Source organism: Tachypleus tridentatus, chromosome 5, assembly GCF_004210375.1.
Source record: "Tachypleus tridentatus isolate NWPU-2018 chromosome 5, ASM421037v1, whole genome shotgun sequence".
Taxonomy (NCBI): Eukaryota; Metazoa; Arthropoda; class Merostomata; order Xiphosura; family Limulidae; genus Tachypleus; species Tachypleus tridentatus.
Window position 1 is genome coordinate 4,543,469 of NC_134829.1, and position 20,697 is coordinate 4,564,165.

A 20,697-nucleotide genomic window follows, 5' to 3' on the forward strand; every position below is an offset into this window, starting at 1 on the left:
CTTGGTAGGACTGTGGGTCGTTAAGTCTGGTTTAATAACTGGTATATAACTAGTTTGCTCTTAGTAGGACTGTGGGTCATTAAGTCTGGTTTAATAACTGGTATATAACTAGTTTGCTCTTAGTAGGACTGTGGGTCATTAAGTCTGGTTTAATAATTGGGATATAGTTAGTTTGCTCTTAGTAGGACTGTGGGTCGTTAAGTCTGGTTTAATAATTGGTATATAACTAGTTTGCTCTTAGTAGGACTGTGGGTCATTAAGTCTGGTTTAATAACTGGTATATAACTAGTTTGCTCTTAGTAGAACTGTGGGTCATTAAGTCTGGTTTAATAATTGGTATATAACTAGTTTGCTCTTGGTAGGACTGTGGGTTGTTAAGTCTGGTTTAATAACTGGTATATAGTTAGTTTGCTCTCAGTAGGACTGTGGGTCATTAAGTCTGGTTTAATAATTGGGATATAGTTAGTTTGCTCTTAGTAGGACTGTGGGTCATTAAGTCTGGTTTAATAATTGGTGTATATCTAGTTTGCTCTTAGTAGGACTGTGGGTCATTAAGTCTGGTTTAATAACTGGTATATAACTAGTTTGCTCTTAGTAGGACTGTGGGTCATTAAGTCTGGTTTAATAACTGGTATATAACTAGTTTGCTCTTAGTAGGACTGTGGGTCATAAAGTATGGTTTAATAATTGGTATATAACTAGTTTGCTCTTAGTAGGACTGTGGGTCATTAAGTCTGGTTTAATAACTGGTATATAATTAGTTTGCTCTTGGTAGAACTGTGGGTTGTTAAGTCTGGTTTAATAACTGGTATATAGTTAGTTTGCTCTTGGTAGGACTGTGGGTCGTTAAGTCTGGTTTAATAACTGGTATATAACTAGTTTGCTCTTAGTAGGACTGTGGGTCGTTAAGTCTGGTTTAATAACTGGTATATAACTAGTTTGCTCTTAGTAGGACTGTGGGTCATTAAGTCTGGTTTAATAACTGGTATATAACTAGTTTGCTCTTAGTAGGACTGTGGGTCATTAAGTCTGGTTTAATAATTGGGATATAGTTAGTTTGCTCTTAGTAGGACTGGGGGTCGTTAAGTCTGGTTTAATAATTGGTATATAACTAGTTTGCTCTTAGTAGGACTGTGGGTCATTAAGTCTGGTTTAATAACTGGTATATAACTAGTTTGCTCTTAGTAGGACTGTGGGTCATTAAGTCTGGTTTAATAATTGGTATATAACTAGTTTGCTCATAGTAGGACTGTGGGTCATTAAGTCTGGTTTAATAACTGGTATATAGTTAGTTTGCTCTTAGTAGGACTGTGGGTCATTAAGTCTGGTTTAATAACTGGTATATAATTAGTTTGCTCTTGGTAGGACTGTGGGTCGTTAACTCTGGTTTAATAACTGGTGTATAACTAGTTTGCTCTTAGTAGGACTGTGGGTCATTAAGTCTGGTTTAATAACTGGTATATAACTAGTTTGCTCTTAGTAGGACTGTGGGTCATTAAGTCTGGTTTAATAACTGGTATATAACTAGTTTGCTCTTAGTAGGACTGTGGGTCATTAAGTCTGGTTTAATAATTGGTATATAACTAGTTTGCTCTTAGTAGGACTGTGGGTCATTAAGTCTGGTTTAATAACTGGTATATAATTAGTTTGCTCTTGGTAGGACTGTGGGTTGTTAAGTCTGGTTTAATAACTGGTATATAGTTAGTTTGCTCTTGGTAGGACTGTGGGTCGTTAAGTCTGGTTTAATAACTGGTATATAACTAGTTTGCTCTTAGTAGGACTGTGGGTCGTTAAGTTTGGTTTAATAACTGGTATATAACTAGTTTGCTCTTAGTAGGACTGTGGGTCATTAAGTCTGGTTTAATAACTGGTATATAACTAGTTTGCTCTTAGTAGGACTGTGGGTCATTAAGTCTGGTTTAATAATTGGGATATAGTTAGTTTGCTCTTAGTAGGACTGTGGGTCATTAAGTCTGGTTTAATAACTGGTATATAACTAGTTTGCTCTTAGTAGGACTGTGGGTCATTAAGTCTGGTTTAATAACTGGTATATAATTAGTTTGCTCTTGGTAGGACTGTGGGTCGTTAAGTCTGGTTTAATAACTGGTATATAACTAGTTTGCTCGTAGTAGGACTGTGGGTCATTAAGTCTGGTTTAATAACTGGTATATAACTAGTTTGCTCTTAGTAGGACTGTGGGTCATTAAGTCTGGTTTAATAATTGGGATATAGTTAGTTTGCTCTTAGTAGGACTGTGGGTCGTTAAGTCTGGTTTAATAATTGGTATATAACTAGTTTGCTCTTAGTAGGACTGTGGGTTGTTAAGTCTGGTTTAATAACTGGTATATAACTAGTTTGCTCTTAGTAGGACTGTGGGTCATTAAGTCTGGTTTAATAATTGGTATATAACTAGTTTGCTCTTAGTAGGACTGTGGGTCATTAAGTCTGGTTTAATAACTGGTATATAATTAGTTTGCTCTTGGTAGGACTGTGGGTTGTTAAGTCTGGTTTAATAACTGGTATATAGTTAGTTTGCTCTCAGTAGGACTGTGGGTCATTAAGTCTGGTTTAATAATTGGGATATAGTTAGTTTGCTCTTAGTAGGACTGTGGGTCATTAAGTCTGGTTTAATAATTGGTATATAACTAGTTTGCTCTTAGTAGGATTGTGGGTCATTAAGTCTGGTTTAATAATTGGTGTATATCTAGTTTGCTCTTAGTAGGACTGTGGGTCATTAAGTCTGGTTTAATAACTGGTATATAACTAGTTTGCTCTAAGTAGGACTGTGGGTCATTAAGTCTGGTTTAATAACTGGTATATAACTAGTTTGCTCTTAGTAGGACTGTGGGTCATTAAGTCTGGTTTAATAATTGGTATATAACTAGTTTGCTCTTAGTAGGACTGTGGGTCATTAAGTCTGGTTTAATAACTGGTATATAATTAGTTTGCTCTTGGTAGGACTGTGGGTTGTTATGTCTGGTTTAATAACTGGTATATAGTTAGTTTGCTCTTGGTAGGACTGTGGGTCGTTAAGTCTGGTTTAATAACTGGTATATAACTAGTTTGCTCTTAGTAGGACTGTGGGTCGTTAAGTCTGGTTTAATAACTGGTATATAACTAGTTTGCTCTTAGTAGGACTGTGGGTCATTAAGTCTGGTTTAATAACTGGTATATAACTAGTTTGCTCTTAGTAGGACTGTGGGTCATTAAGTCTGGTTTAATAATTGGGATATAGTTAGTTTGCTCTTAGTAGGACTGGGGGTCGTTAAGTCTGGTTTAATAATTGGTATATAACTAGTTTGCTCTTAGTAGGACTGTGGGTCATTAAGTCTGGTTTAATAATTGGTATATAACTAGTTTGCTCTTAGTAGGACTGTGGGTCATTAAGTCTGGTTTAATAACTGGTATATAATTAGTTTGCTCTTGGTAGGACTGTGGGTTGTTAAGTCTGGTTTAATAACTGGTATATAGTTAGTTTGCTCTTGGTAGGACTGTGGGTCGTTAAGTCTGGTTTAATAACTGGTATATAACTAGTTTGCTCTTAGTAGGACTGTGGGTCGTTAAGTCTGGTTTAATAACTGGTATATAACTAGTTTGCTCTTAGTAGGACTGTGGGTCATTAAGTCTGGTTTAATAACTGGTATATAACTAGTTTGCTCTTAGTAGGACTGTGGGTCATTAAGTCTGGTTTAATAATTGGGATATAGTTAGTTTGCTCTTAGTAGGACTGGGGGTCGTTAAGTCTTGTTTAATAATTGGTATATAACTAGTTTGCTCTTAGTAGGACTGTGGGTCATTAAGTCTGGTTTAATAACTGGTATATAACTAGTTTGCTCTTAGTAGGACTGTGGGTCATTAAGTCTGGTTTAATAATTGGTATATAACTAGTTTGCTCTTAGTAGGACTGTGGGTCATTAAGTCTGGTTTAATAACTGGTATATAATTAGTTTGCTCTTGGTAGGACTGTGGGTTGTTAAGTCTGGTTTAATAACTGGTATATAGTTAGTTTGCTCTTAGTAGGACTGTGGGTCATTAAGTCTGGTTTAATAACTGGTATATAATTAGTTTGCTCTTAGTAGGACTGTGGGTCGTTAAGTCTGGTTTAATAACTGGTATATAACTAGTTTGCTCTTAGTAGGACTGTGGGTCATTAAGTCTGGTTTAATAATTGGGATATAGTTAGTTTGCTCTTAGTAGGACTGTGGGTCATTAAGTCTGGTTTAATAACTGGTATATAATTAGTTTGCTCTTGGTTGGACTGTGGGTCATTAGGTCTGGTTTAATAAGTGGTATATAACTAGTTTACTCTTAGTAGGACTGTGGGTCATTAAGTCTGGTTTAATAATTGGTATATAATTAGTTTGCTCTTAGTAGGACTGTGGGTCATTAAGTCTGGTTTAATAACTGGTTTATAATTAGTTTGCTCTTAGTAGGACTGTGGGTCGTTAAGTCTGGTTTAATAACTGGTATATAACTAGTTTGCTCTTAGTAGGACTGTGGGTCATTTAGTCTGGTTTAATAATTGGTATGTAACTGGTTTGCTCTTAGTAGGACTGTGGGTCATTAAGTCTGGTTTAATAACTGGTATATAACTAGTTTGCTCTTAGTAGGACTGTGGGTCATTAAGTCTGGTTTAATAATTGGTATATAATTAGTTTGCTCTTAGTAGGACTGTGGGTCATTAAGTCTGGTTTAATAACTGGTATATAATTAGTTTGCTCTTGGTAGGACTGTGGGTTGTTAAGTCTGGTTTAATAACTGGTATATAGTTAGTTTGCTCTTAGTAGGACTGTGGGTCATTAAGTCTGGTTTAATAATTGGGATATAGTTAGTTTGCTCTTAGTAGGACTGTGGGTCATTAAGTCTGGTTTAATAATTGGTATATAACTAGTTTGCTCTTAGTAGGACTGTGGGTCATTAAGTCTGGTTTAATAATTGGTGTATATCTAGTTTGCTCTTAGTAGGACTGTGGGTCATTAAGTCTGGTTTAATAACTGGTATATAACTAGTTTGCTCTTAGTAGGACTGTGGGTCATTAAGTCTGGTTTAATAACTGGTATATAACTAGTTTGCTCTTAGTAGGACTGTGGGTCATTAAGTCTGGTTTAATAATTGGTATATAACTAGTTTGCTCTTAGTAGGACTGTGGGTCATTAAGTCTGGTTTAATAACTGGTATATAATTAGTTTGCTCTTGGTAGGACTGTGGGTTGTTAAGTCTGGTTTAATAACTGGTATATAGTTAGTTTGCTCTTGGTAGGACTGTGGGTCATTAAGTCTGGTTTAATAACTGGTATATAACTAGTTTGCTCTTAGTAGGACTGTGGGTCATTAAGTCTGGTTTAATAACTGGTATATAACTAGTTTGCTCTTAGTAGGACTGTGGGTCATTAAGTCTGGTTTAATAACTGGTATATAACTAGTTTGCTCTTAGTAGGACTGTGGGTCATTAAGTCTGGTTTAATAATTGGTATATAACTAGTTTGCTCTTAGTAGGACTGTGGGTCATTAAGTCTGGTTTAATAACTGGTATATAATTAGTTTGCTCTTGGTAGGACTGTGGGTTCTTAAGTCTGGTTTAATAACTGTTATATAGTTAGTTTGCTCTTAGTAGGACTGTGGGTCATTAAGTCTGGTTTAATAACTGGTATATAATTAGTTTGCTCTTGGTAGGACTGTGGGTCGTTAAGTCTGGTTTAATAACTGGTATATAACTAGTTTGCTCTTAGTAGGACTGTGGGTCATTAAGTCTGGTTTAATAACTGGTATATAACTAGTTTGCTCTTAGTAGGACTGTGGGTCATTAAGTCTGGTTTAATAATTGGGATATAGTTAGTTTGCTCTTAGTAGGACTGTGGGTCATTAAGTCTGGTTTAATAATTGGTATATAACTAGTTTGCTCTTAGTAGGACTGTGGGTCATTAAGTCTGGTTTAATAACTGGTATATAACTAGTTTGCTCTTAGTAGGACTGTGGGTCATTAAGTCTGGTTTAATAATTGGTATATAACTAGTTTGCTCTTAGTAGGACTGTGGGTCATTAAGTCTGGTTTAATAACTGGTATATAATTAGTTTGCTCTTGGTAGGACTGTGGGTTGTTAAGTCTGGTTTAATAACTGGTATATAGTTAGTTTGCTCTTAGTAGGACTGTGGGTCATTAAGTCTGGTTTAATAATTGGGATATAGTTAGTTTGCTCTTAGTAGGACTGTGGGTCATTAAGTCTGGTTTAATAATTGGTATATAACTAGTTTGCTCTTAGTAGGACTGTGGGTCATTAAGTCTGGTTTAATAATTGGTGTATATCTAGTTTGCTCTTAGTAGGACTGTGGGTCATTAAGTCTGGTTTAATAACTGGTATATAACTAGTTTGCTCTTAGTAGGACTGTGGGTCATTAAGTCTGGTTTAATAACTGGTATATAACTAGTTTGCTCTTAGTAGGACTGTGGGTCATTAAGTCTGGTTTAATAACTGGTATATAATTAGTTTGCTCTTGGTAGGACTGTGGGTTGTTAAGTCTGGTTTAATAACTGGTATATAGTTAGTTTGCTCTTGGTAGGACTGTGGGTCGTTAAGTCTGGTTTAATAACTGGTATATAACTAGTTTGCTCTTAGTAGGACTGTGGGTCGTTAAGTCTGGTTTAATAACTGGTATATAACTAGTTTGCTCTTAGTAGGACTGTGGGTCATTAAGTCTGGTTTAATAACTGGTATATAACTAGTTTGCTCTTAGTACGACTGTGGGTCATTAAGTCTGGTTTAATAATTGGGATATAGTTTGTTTGCTCTTAGTAGGACTGGGGGTCGTTAAGTCTGGTTTAATAATTGGTATATAACTAGTTTGCTCTTAGTAGGACTGTGGGTCATTAAGTCTGGTTTAATAATTGGTATATAACTAGTTTGCTCTTAGTAGGACTGTGGGTCATTAAGTCTGGTTTAATAACTGGTATATAATTAGTTTGCTCTTGGTAGGACTGTGGGTTGTTAAGTCTGGTTTAATAACTGGTATATAGTTAGTTTGCTCTTAGTAGGACTGTGGGTCATTAAGTCTGGTTTAATAACTGGTATATAATTAGTTTGCTCTTAGTAGGACTGTGGGTCGTTAAGTCTGGTTTAATAACTGGTATATAACTAGTTTGCTCTTAGTAGGACTGTGGGTCATTAAGTCTGGTTTAATAACTGGTATATAACTAGTTTGCTCTTAGTAGGACTGTGGGTCATTAAGTCTGGTTTAATAATTGGGACATAGTTAGTTTGCTCTTAGTAGGACTGTGGGTCATTAAGTCTGGTTTAATAATTGGTATATAATTAGTTTGCTCTTAGTAGGACTGTGGGTCATTAAGTCTGGTTTAGTAACTGGTTTATAATTAGTTTGCTCTTAGTAGGACTGTGGGTCGTTAAGTCTGGTTTAATAACTGGTATATAATTAGTTTGCTCTTAGTAGGACTGTGGGTCATTAAGTCTGGTTTAATAATTGGTATATAACTAGTTTGCTCTTAGTAGGACTGTGGGTCATTAAGTCTGGTTTAATAATTGGTGTATATCTAGTTTGCTCTTAGTAGGACTGTGGGTCATTAAGTCTGGTTTAATAACTGGTATATAACTAGTTTGCTCTTAGTAGGACTGTGGGTCATTAAGTCTGGTTTAATAACTGGTATATAACTAGTTTGCTCTTAGTAGGACTGTGGGTCATTAAGTCTGGTTTAATAACTGGTATATAACTAGTTTGCTCTTAGTAGGACTGTGGGTCATTAAGTCTGGTTTAATAACTGGTATATAATTAGTTTGCTCTTGGTAGGACTGTGGGTTGTTAAGTCTGGTTTAATAACTGGTATATAGTTAGTTTGCTCTTGGTAGGACTGTGGGTCGTTAAGTCTGGTTTAATAACTGGTATATAACTAGTTTGCTCTTAGTAGGACTGTGGGTCGTTAAGTCTGGTTTAATAACTGGTATATAACTAGTTTGCTCTTAGTAGGACTGTGGGTCATTAAGTCTGGTTTAATAACTGGTATATAACTAGTTTGCTCTTAGTAGGACTGTGGGTCATTAAGTCTGGTTTAATAATTGGGATATAGTTAGTTTGCTCTTAGTAGGACTGGGGGTCGTTAAGTCTTGTTTAATAATTGGTATATAACTAGTTTGCTCTTAGTAGGACTGTGGGTCATTAAGTCTGGTTTAATAACTGGTATATAACTAGTTTGCTCTTAGTAGGACTGTGGGTCATTAAGTCTGGTTTAATAATTGGTATATAACTAGTTTGCTCTTAGTAGGACTGTGGGTCATTAAGTCTGGTTTAATAACTGGTATATAATTAGTTTGCTCTTGGTAGGACTGTGGGTTGTTAAGTCTGGTTTAATAACTGGTATATAGTTAGTTTGCTCTTAGTAGGACTGTGGGTCATTAAGTCTGGTTTAATAACTGGTATATAATTAGTTTGCTCTTGGTAGGACTGTGGGTCGTTAAGTCTGGTTTAATAACTGGTATATAACTAGTTTGCTCTTAGTAGGACTGTGGGTCATTAAGTCTGGTTTAATAATTGGGATATAGTTAGTTTGCTCTTAGTAGGACTGTGGGTCATTAAGTCTGGTTTAATAACTGGTATATAATTAGTTTGCTCTTGGTTGGACTGCGGGTCATTAGGTCTCGTTTAATAAGTGGTATATAACTAGTTTACTCTTAGTAGGACTGTGGGTCATTAAGTCTGGTTTAATAATTGGTATATAATTAGTTTGCTCTTAGTAGGACTGTGGGTCATTAAGTCTGGTTTAGTAACTGGTTTATAATTAGTTTGCTCTTAGTAGGACTGTGGGTCGTTGAGTCAGGTTTAATAACTGGTATATAATTAGTTTGCTCTTAGTAGGACTGCGGGTCATTTAGTCTGGTTTAATAATTGGTATATAACTAGTTTGCTCTTAGTAGGACTGTGGGTCATTAAGTCTGGTTTAATAACTGGTATATAACTAGTTTGCTCTTAGTAGGACTGTGGGTCATTAAGTCTGGTTTAATAATTGGTATATAATTAGTTTGCTCTTAGTAGGACTGTGGGTCATTAAGTCTGGTTTAATAACTGGTATATAATTAGTTTGCTCTTGGTAGGACTGTGGGTTGTTAAGTCTGGTTTAATAACTGGTATATAGTTAGTTTGCTCTTAGTAGGACTGTGGGTCATTAAGTCTGGTTTAATAATTGGGATATAACTAGTTTGCTCTTAGTAGGACTGTGGGTCATTAAGTCTGGTTTAATAACTGGTATATAACTAGTTTGCTCTTAGTAGGACTGTGGGTCATTAAGTCTGGTTTAATAATTGGTATATAACTAGTTTGCTCTTAGTAGGACTGTGGGTCATTAAGTCTGATTTAATAACTGGTATATAATTAGTTTGCTCTTGGTAGGACTGTGGGTTGTTAAGTCTGGTTTAATAACTGGTATATAGTTAGTTTGCTCTTGGTGGGACTGTGGGTCGTTAAGTCTGGTTTAATAACTGGTATATAACTAGTTTGCTCTTAGTAGGACTGTGGGTCGTTAAGTCTGGTTTAATAACTGGTATATAACTAGTTTGCTCTTAGTAGGACTGTGGGTCATTAAGTCTGGTTTAATAACTGGTATATAACTAGTTTGCTCTTAGTAGGACTGTGGGTCATTAAGTCTGGTTTAATAATTGGGATATAGTTAGTTTGCTCTTAGTAGGACTGTGGGTCATTAAGTCTGGTTTAATAACTGGTATATAACTAGTTTGCTCTTAGTAGGACTGTGGGTCATTAAGTCTGGTTTAATAATTGGTATATAACTAGTTTGCTCTTAGTAGGACTGTGGGTCATTAAGTCTGGTTTAATAACTGGTATATAATTAGTTTGCTCTTGGTAGGACTGTGGGTTGTTAAGTCTGGTTTAATAACTGGTATATAGTTAGTTTGCTCTTAGTAGGACTGTGGGTCATTAAGTCTGGTTTAATAACTGGTATATAACTAGTTTGCTCTTGGTAGGACTGTGGGTCGTTAAGTCTGGTTTAATAACTGGTATATAACTAGTTTGCTCTTAGTAGGACTGTGGGTCATTAAGTCTGGTTTAATAACTGGTATATAACTAGTTTGCTCTTAGTAGGACTGTGGGTCATTAAGTCTGGTTTAATAATTGGGATATAGTTAGTTTGCTCTTAGTAGGACTGTGGGTCATTAAGTCTGGTTTAATAACTGTATATAATTAGTTTGCTCTTGGTAGGACTGCGGGTCATTAGGTCTCGTTTAATAACTGGTATATAACTAGTTTACTCTTAGTAGGACTGTGGGTCATTAAGTCTGGTTTAATAATTGGTATATAATTAGTTTGCTCTTAGTAGGACTGTGGGTCATTAAGTCTGGTTTAGTAACTGGTTTATAATTAGTTTGCTCTTAGTAGGACTGTGGGTCGTTGAGTCAGGTTTAATAACTGGTATATAATTAGTTTGCTCTTAGTAGGACTGCGGGTCATTTAGTCTGGTTTAATAATTGGTATATAACTAGTTTGCTCTTAGTAGGACTGTGGGTCATTAAGTCTGGTTTAATAACTGGTATATAACTAGTTTGCTCTTAGTAGGACTGTGGGTCATTAAGTCTGGTTTAATAATTGGTATATAATTAGTTTGCTCTTAGTAGGACTGTAGGCCATTAAGTCTCTTTTAATGACTGGCATGTAATTAGTTTTCTCTTAGTAGGACTTTAGGTAACATTAAGTTAATGACTGGTATGTAATTAGTTTTTTTTAGTAGGACTGTAGGTAACATTAAGTCTTTTTTAATGACTGGTATGTAATATTTTAGATGAAGTTCAAATGTTGGTTTGAGTGTGAGAGTCCCGTACCTATTTTGTGTTTACTCACAGGTAGAAATCTTTGGTAAACTCTTATGTTTTAGTGTAACAGATATTTTGGATTGTTGTATAGAACAGGATACGTCATAGAATAAAATTACATTAGATTAAAATATATAATCCACTTCTGAATCAATTGTAGTTTGAAAACCCATTCTTTTTAAGTCTGTCCTTCGTCTTTATCACATCCTCTGGGTCAAAGTGTTTTTATTTGTATATAACAATGCACTTTAAGAATATATATAATTGTTGTCAGTATTATTCTTGAAATAAGCTGTTTATGATCCTATAAATGGATTTGTAATATCAATCTACCGTCGAGTTTCGAATGTTCCTATAAAAGCTAGTTATAGCAAAGAGTCCTTTATAATATTCCTTCTGCCCTCTGTTAACACTGGTAAAGAATATCTACCTCGTTGACCTTTTGGCAAGAAATAAGCTTTCCAAGCTCTAGTGATAAGAATGTATCTGTAATCGACGTGTGAAATAAACTTGATATTTTGTATTATAGGGAAGGTTTCGTTGCATTGGTCTTAAACTGTTTCTCACTCGTTCTGACGACTGACATTTTGTATAATAGGTCAAGTGGTCATAGACGACAGAATGTAGCATGTTTACTAATGCAGTTTCGTATTCCAAGAGTCGACTTGGTCGGTCGGTCGTTCAACAATGATTTTTCTTTCAAAACCTTTGTAACATTCCATCTTTGAAGAGTGAACAAGACTCGACACATCTGTTCTGTACCAAACCAACTCATGTGTGAAATGCGACAATAATTTCGTCATGACATTCCATCTTTGAAGATACACAAGGAACCGAGCTATTTGTATAAAGAACAAGTTCACATACAAGTACAGTATCCAGTGAACTGTTGGACTTTCTTCCATCATGTTAGTACCAGCAACCTAATAACCTCTTTTTAGCTGACCCTAAAAACACATTTTCTTATTGGCGGACGTATCAATACATAGTACAGAAATACATAGCTTAAGTTGCATAAAATTAGGCCTAAAAGATGTAATTTTTGTTTACTACTTTGCTATTTAGTTAATAGTTCAAGTATTTTGAAAAAAAAAAAAGCTTCTAAAATTTGTGCAATTTATTTTTACAGCACTAACAATGTTGGGATTGGTTATTTAGAATCTTGAAACTGTAGGATTGGTTATTTAGAATCTTGAAACTGTGGGATTGGTTATTTAGAATCTGGAAACTGTGGGATTGGTTATTTAGAATCTTCAAACTGTGGGATTGGTTATTTAGAATCTTGAAACTGCGGGATTGGTTATTTAGAACCTTGAAACTGCGGGATTGGTTATTTAGAATCTTGAAACCGTGTGTTTGTTATTTAGAATTTGAAACTGTGTAAAGTTTCCTGATCATTCAAACTTCTGAAAGTTAATATTTAATTTTAAGTTTGAATTATTCGCTTTGAGAATTGTCACAAGGTTAATGTTGTCAAGGACACTGTGCGAACCCAGCTTGTGTTAAGTATATAATAACTGTAAGGACACTGTGTGAACCCAGCTTGTGTTAAGTGTATAATAACTGTAAGGACACTGTGTGAACCCAGCTTGTGTTAAGTGTATAATAACAATAAGGATACTGTGTGAACCCAGCTTGTGTTAAGTGTATAATAACAATAAGGACAGTGTGTGAACCCAGCTTGTGTTAAGTGTATAATAACTGTAAGGACACTGTGTGAACCCAGCTTGTGTTAAGTGTATAATAATAGCGAGGATACTGTGTGAACCCAGCTTGTGTTAAGTGTATAATAACAATAAGGACAGTGTGTGAACCCAGCTTGTGTTAAGTGTATAATAACTGTAAGGACACTGTGTGAACCCAGCTTGTGTTAAGTGTATAATAACTGTAAGGACACTGTTTGAACCCAGCTTGTGTTAAGTGTATAATAACTGTAAGGACACTGTGTGAACCCAGCTTGTGTTAAGTGTATAATAACTGTAAGGACACTGTGTGAACCCAGCTTGTGTTAAGTGTATAATAATAGTGAGGACACTGTGTGAACCCAGCTTGTGTTAAGTGTATAATAATAGTGAGGACACTATGTGAACCCAGCTTGTGTTAAGTGTATAATAACTGTAAGGACACTGTGTGAACCCAGCTTGTGTTGAGGTTACAATAATAGTAAGGATACTGTGCGAACCCAGCTTGTGTTCAGTTTATAATGACAGTAAGGACAGTGGGTGAACTTTTATTCTAACGTGTTAATCAGATGCAAGACAACTATCAGAAATCGTTTTTATCCATCATCCATACTAAGGTATTGACTACTACTCTTATAGCGCACCCACAACTTAAAGTTTGACGACGTTTGTTTGTATCGGAAGGGCTCAAACCTAAGTCGTCACCTCTAAAATGGAGAATTTTACCACTCGCCCATTAAAAGTAACAAAACTCAGTGGGTTACCCATTTTAAAACTGGCAAAACATTTAATTATATTAGACTTATAATGGTGATATAACGAATATTTAGCTTGAAAAAAGAATTACATTGTTTTTTTGTAGATGTTCAAGAACCTATGAGAACAAGTAGGAAGTAAACTGATTAGAATTGAGAATTGTTAGTTTAGTCAACAAAGATCCATTAAAAATTCTGTAATATTCACTTTTTGTGAATGATGTAGGGTATTGTTTGACTTTCAATATAAACTTCACATTAGAACTTGCTGAACTCACTATTTACAAGATGATTTACTTTAATCGAATATCTGTTTAGTGGATTAATAGAGTTCTGATTCATGTTCGTCTTGAGTAGGCGGAGGGGGGTATTAGGGTAGCTGATATTGTGTATGTGTAAGTAGACTACTTTAATTAGTTTAATTTCTACCATTTTCAGTTTCATTCTGATTATAGGCCTAGTTAGGGTTTTTCGAAACAAAACGGGTAATGGAATCCTGTATTATATATGTTGCCTGATTAGTAACAAATGTGATTGAAAAATGTTGACCCTTGTTTGTTTAGCTGTAAACATTTTGTCTAATTTCTTTATGTTTAATGATTAAAATTATTTTCTACATTTTAAATAATTGTTCCGTCTCTTCTGACTGGAAGAAATAAAATTAGAAATGTATTATGCAAATTTTAAACAATCAATTTTCGTACATTATATCTGAAAACATAAATCAAACATCAGGTTTCATAAAGTGCTTACTAGTATGAACTATTGTAATGTATAATTGAATGGTAGTTTACGTTTCTAGCAACTTGGAATGTTCTCTCTTTGTTATCTTAACTCTGAAATTTTCTGTGCTAAGCCTATTTCTAGGCTTTTTCAGAAGAATGAGTAAATAAATACTGTTTGTTATTAACAAAATCAAAAAACATTCACGAGATTACTTTGATAAGTGGAAAAACTTATAAAATAGTATAACGTTATAAACCAGGAGTGTACGAAAAATGCCCATAACTTTAAAAATGTCTCACTCATTAAAAGTTAGACTCTGATTAAAATCTAGGGAACAAACGATTTGATCTTTTCTTCAAAGATACTCGGACAGGAAACAAATCTAACTTCTCAAATCGGTTGTCGTCGGCGATGCTGAGGTAGCGGTCAGTTCGGAAACTTACAACGCTAAAAGTCAGGGTTCGATTCCCGCAGTGAACAGAATGCAGGTAATTTACTGTGTAATTTTGCACAAAGAAAACAACAAGTCAGAACGTTTAGAGCATTCTCACAATGCACTGGTTATAAAACAGCTTTAGTCCTCCTAATTTACTGTTAACCATGAACTTATATGAAACAATAACCTACCGTGAGATTTGTATTAAATATTGCAGTATAGATTACTGTCTCTCTCTGACCTTTATGGTCTGGTAACTGAGACACTTGACTCGTGATATGGGGTCGCAACTTCGAATCCTCTTCACCAAAAATGTTTGCTCTTTTTTTTACCCGTGGGGAGGTTGTAATGTATCGTTCAATCCAAGTATCAGTTGGTAATGAAGTACTTTAAGAGTTAGTGGTAAATAGTACTTTCCCTCCAGATTTTACTGTTAAATCAGGGAAGGTTAGCGCAGATAGCCCTCGTGTAGTTTTTCGTGAAATTCAGAACAGCCCAAACAAAAGTAGCAACATGAGTAAAATGATTGTGGTTTACATTTGACTCAACATTAATTAAACTGGATGTCACACATTAATAAAACTGGATACCACACATTAATAAAACTGGATATCACACATTAATAAAATAAAAACCAGAATTTGGAAAAGATTGAGTTATCTTAGGAGCCTTACTGGTAACAAACAAGGAGATTCAACAGAAAAAACACATGAGGCCAGTCGTAGAATATATCTGTATAACATGGATAAATATGTCAAAAACACACATCAACAAACTACAGCGAATATAAAACTATATTTGAACGAAAGCATATTGAGTCCCACCGTCAATAAACTTAGTTTATACACAGCTATCCAAGTTTTCCAACACAGTTAGACAGACTGCTGGATAACTAGCTTTAATATTATAATAAACACATTACTAAGAATGAACTAATGACCAGAGTACATAATACATGATGAAACAGATACCCTCTACACATATAAGTAATAACAATGACAGGACCAGACTAACCGAATCTTACACACTAATGTAGCTCTAGGTTTTGTATGAAAAGATAGGATTACTTGTATGACTGCTAAGTGGTAATCTGTTGTGAACACAGACTAGTAATATACAAGTAAACATTGGATTAACATAGCACGAAGAGGGTAATGTTAACACCAGTAAGGTGAACATTTAACACACTGTAAGTAATACATCAAATCTGTTGTGAACACAGACTAGTAATATACAAGTAAACATTGGATTAACATGGCACGAAGAGGGTAATGTTAACACTAGTAACAGTGAACATTTAACACAATGTGAGTAATACATCAAATCTGTTGTGAACACAGACTAGCCATACATCAGTGAAAATATACAAGTAAACATTGGATTAACATGGCACGAAGAGGGTAATGTTAACACTAGTAACAGTGAACATTTAACACAATGTGAGTAATACATCAAATCTGTTGTGAACACAGACTAGTAATATACAAGTAAACATTGGATTAGCATGGCACGAAGAGGGTAATGTTAACACTAGTAACAGTGAACATTTAACACAATGTGAGTAATACATCAAATCTGTTGTGAACACAGACTAGCCATACATCAGTGAAAATATACAAGTAAACATTGGATTAACATGGCACGAAGAGGGTAATGTTAACATTAGTAACAGTGAACATTTAACACACTGTGAGTAATACATCAAATCTGTTGTGAACACAGACTAGCCATACATCAGTGAAAATATACAAGTAAACATTGGATTAACATGGCACGAAGAGGGTAATGTTAACACTAGTAACAGTGAACATTTAACACAATGTGAGTAATGCATCAAATCTGTTGTGAACACAGACTAGTAATATACAAGTAAACATTGGATTAACATGGCACGAAGAGGGTAATGTTAACACCAGTGAAGTGAACATTTAACACACTGTAAGTAATACATCAAATCTGTTGTGAACACAGACTAGTAATATACAAGTAAACATTGGATTAACATGGCACGAAGAGGGAAATGTTAACACTAGTAACAGTGAACATTTAACACAATGTGAGTAATACATCAAATCTGTTGTGAACACAGACTAGCCATACATCAGTGAAAATATACAAGTAAACATTGGATTAACATGGCACGAAGAGGGTAATGTTAACACTAGTAACAGTGAACATTTAACACACTGTGAGTAATACATCAAATCTGTTGTGAACACAGACTAGCCATACATCAGTGAAAATATACAAGTAAACATTGGATTAACATGGCACGAAGAGGGTAATGTTAACACCAGTAACAGTGAACATTTAACACAATGTGAGTAATACATCAAATCTGTTGTGAACACAGACTGGCCATACATCAGTGAAAATATACAAGTAAACATTGGATTAACATGGCACGAAGAGGGTAATGTTAACACTAGTAACAGCGAACATTTAACACAATGTGAGTAATACATCAAATCTGTTGTGAACACAGACTAGTAATATACAAGTAAACATTGGATTAACATGGCACGAAGAGGGTAATGTTAACACTAGTAACAGTGAACATTTAACACAATGTGAGTAATACATCAAATCTGTTGTGAACACAGACTAGTAATATACAAGTAAACATTGGATTAACATGGCACGAAGAGGGTAATGTTAACACCAGTGAAGTGAACATTTAACACACTGTAAGTAATACATCAAATCTGTTGTGAACACAGACTAGTAATATACAAGTAAACATTGGATTAACATGGCACGAAGAGGGTAATGTTAACACTAGTAACAGTGAACATTTAACACACTGTGAGTAATACATCAAATCTGTTGTGAACACAGACTAGCCATACATCAGTGAAAATATACAACTAAACATTGGATTAACATGGCACGAAGAGGGTAATGTTAACACTAGTAACAGTGAACATTTAACACAATGTGAGTAATACATCAAATCTGTTGTGAACACAGACTAGCCATACATCAGTGAAAATATACAAGTAAACATTGGATTAACATGGCACGAAGAGGGTAATGTTAACACTAGTAACAGTGAACATTTAACACACTGTGAGTAATACATCAAATCTGTTGTGAACACAGACTAGCCATACATCAGTGAAAATATACAAGTAAACATTGGATTAACATGGCACGAAGAGGGTAATGTTAACACTAGTAACAGTGAACATTTAACACAATGTGAGTAATACATCAAATCTGTTGTGAACACAGACTAGTAATATACAAGTAAACATTGGATTAACATGGCACGAAGAGGGTAATGTTAACACTAGTAACAGTGAACATTTAACACACTGTAAGTAATACATCAAATCTGTTGTGAACACAGACTAGTAATATACAAGTAAACATTGGATTAACATGGCACGAAGAGGGTAATGTTAACATTAGCAACAGTGAACATTTAACACACTGTAAGTAATACATCAAATCTGTTGTGAACACAGACTAGTAATATACAAGTAAACATTGGATTAACATGGCACGAAGAGGGTAATGTTAACACTAGTAACAGTGAACATTTAACACAATGTGAGTAATACATCAAATCTGTTGTGAACACAGACTAGCCATACATCAGTGAAAATATACAAGTAAACATTGGATTAACATGGCACGAAGAGGGTAATGTTAACACTAGTAACAGTGAACATTTAACACAATGTGAGTAATACATCAACGTATGAAAGGTTATTACTCATGATACAGTAACAATAAAAACAACATAACAATTCCAGAGAGGAAGGAACATCTCAAAGCTGCACTTCCTTGATCTAAACATGGTTCGAATCCCGATGAAGAAGTACCTCAGGTCTAGAATGTTCTATTGACGTTGAACGTGTCCAGCTGTTTCTTATGGCCATATACGTCATTGTTATGAATAGTTACTTGTGCTAACTAAAGTAATTTCAGTAAATTCTATATATTTTTATAGATGTAACGATATATTTTGCGAAATTAGTTAAGTTGCAAATTTTGAAATAAATAACTTTAAATTTTGTTTTTTGAAATTCGCGCAAAGCTACACTAGGGGTATCTGCGCTATCTGTTTCCAGTTTAACAGTATAAGTCATCGCCACCCACCGCCAACGAATAGTTGGATTGGTTGTTTCTTATTACGGCCCCATGGCTGAAAGAGCGAGCATGTTTGGTGTGATGGGGATTCGAACTTGCGACCCTCTGTTGAAGAGTTGACCGCACTAACCATCTGGCCAGATGAAAAATAAACACTCACTTCATTCAAACACTTTATTTGTTGCAGAGTTATTTGGATTTTTTAAAAGTTAAATATTATTTTTTTAGGATGTAATTTTCATTTTTCTGTTTTTATTTCTATTTTTGAGTTTTAGTTTTTGTTAGTTTCCACCACTGCGACAGCTTTGAGTTTTAATGTTTGTTAGTTTCCACCACTGTGACAGCTTTGAGTTTTAGTTTTTGTTAGTTTCCACCACTGTGACAAAACGGATGAACTCATGTTCCACAGTATCCCCTTCAATTGACATTCATTACAATTTAGTATTCGTTTATTTTTGTCTTAAATAGAGGCTGAATTGTATCTCAGGATGGCTGATATGGATGTTAGCACTTTTACCAAAGTAAAGCAGAGAACAACGTTTCGACCATTGTAGGTCGTTTTCAGGTTAACAAAGAGAGAGCTTGCAACTGGTTGTTGTCAGGCATGTCTTAGGAACGGGATTGTAGGGGGCGTTGTTAGATTATTAATTAGTATAGGTATAAAGGTGTTTTTTTATATTGGTTTAATTTGTTGTATAAGTAGGGCTTCTTTGATTTGGTTTATATTTGTTTCCCTACTTAGTATCTGTCTGTTCTCTACTTAGTATCTGTGTGTTCCCTACTTGGTATCTGTGTATTCCTTATTTAGTATCTGTGTGTTTCCTAATTAGTATCTGTGTGTTTCCTAATTAGTATCTGTGGGTTTCCTAATTAGTATATGTGTGTTCTAATTAGTATTTGTGTGTTCCCTAATTAGTATCTTCCCTAATTAGTATCTGTGTGTTTCCTACTTAGTATCTGTGTGTTCCCTACTTAGTATCTGTGCGTTCCCTACTTTGTATCTGTGCGTTCCCTACTTAGTATCTGTGCGTTCCCTACTTTGTATCTGTGTGTTCCTTATTTAGTATCTGTGTATTCCCTACTTAGTATCTGTGTGTTCCTTATTTAGTATCTGTGTATTCCCTACTTAGTATCTGTGTATTCCTTATTTAGTATCTGTGTGTTCCCTAATTAGTATCTGTGTATTCCCTACTTAGTATCTGTGTATTCCTTATTTAGTATCTGTGTGTTCCCTACTTAGTATCTGTGTGTTCCCTAATTAGTATCTGTGTGTTCCTTATTTAGTATCTGTGTGTTCCCTACTTAGTATCTGTGTATTCCTTATTTAGTATCTGTGTATTCCTTATTTAGTATCTGTGTGTTCCCTAATTAGTATCTGTGTGTTCCCTAATTAGTATCTGTGTGTTTCCTACTTCGTATCTGTGTGTTCCCTACTTCGTATCTGTGTGTTCCCTAATTAGTATCTGTGTGTTCCCTACTTTGTATTTGAGTGTTTTCTGATCTATTCCTTGTTTATTTTGTGGCGAAAATGACCAGTCGAGATTATAGATATTCTTCAGCAGAGAAGTGGAAGATGATACCAGGATATAAGTTACGTTGAATAAATAACATTCCAGACTTCTATTAGGAAGACCCGAGTTCGACTCGGAGCCACTACACCCCCCCCATAAGTAGTCTTTTTGAGTACTTACCTTTAAACAACAGTTGAAAGAGTAAAAGCTTGTTAGTATGTGATTTATAAAATAAGGTAGAATTAGTTACTAATTAATAATTATACTTACTTATATAACCAGTTAACTTGTTGGTATAAAATATAGAACTTCATGAAGATAAAAACCAGCATAGACGTTGTTTTCATATTTATTCATTTTAGGTACTATTTGTTTTGTGAAGGTGGCGTAGTTAACATGGCGTCTCTAATTTTCCATACTTTAAAACATGCAGTTCGTAAAAAGAGTCCGTTCGAATGTAGGTTTTGTTTATAATAATATATTCAGAGTCATCGTGACTTCAATTGGCGAAAACAGAATACGAGATAAGAGCAGAGCTGATGTACAAGATATAAGTTCGAACGATCAGCTTATGTGTTCTTCACAGCAATGTTTCTCGACCTCTCCAGCGTGTTCTTCCAGCTGTTAACTCTGTTTCAGTTGCCATAGAAACCAGATCTTTCCGCAG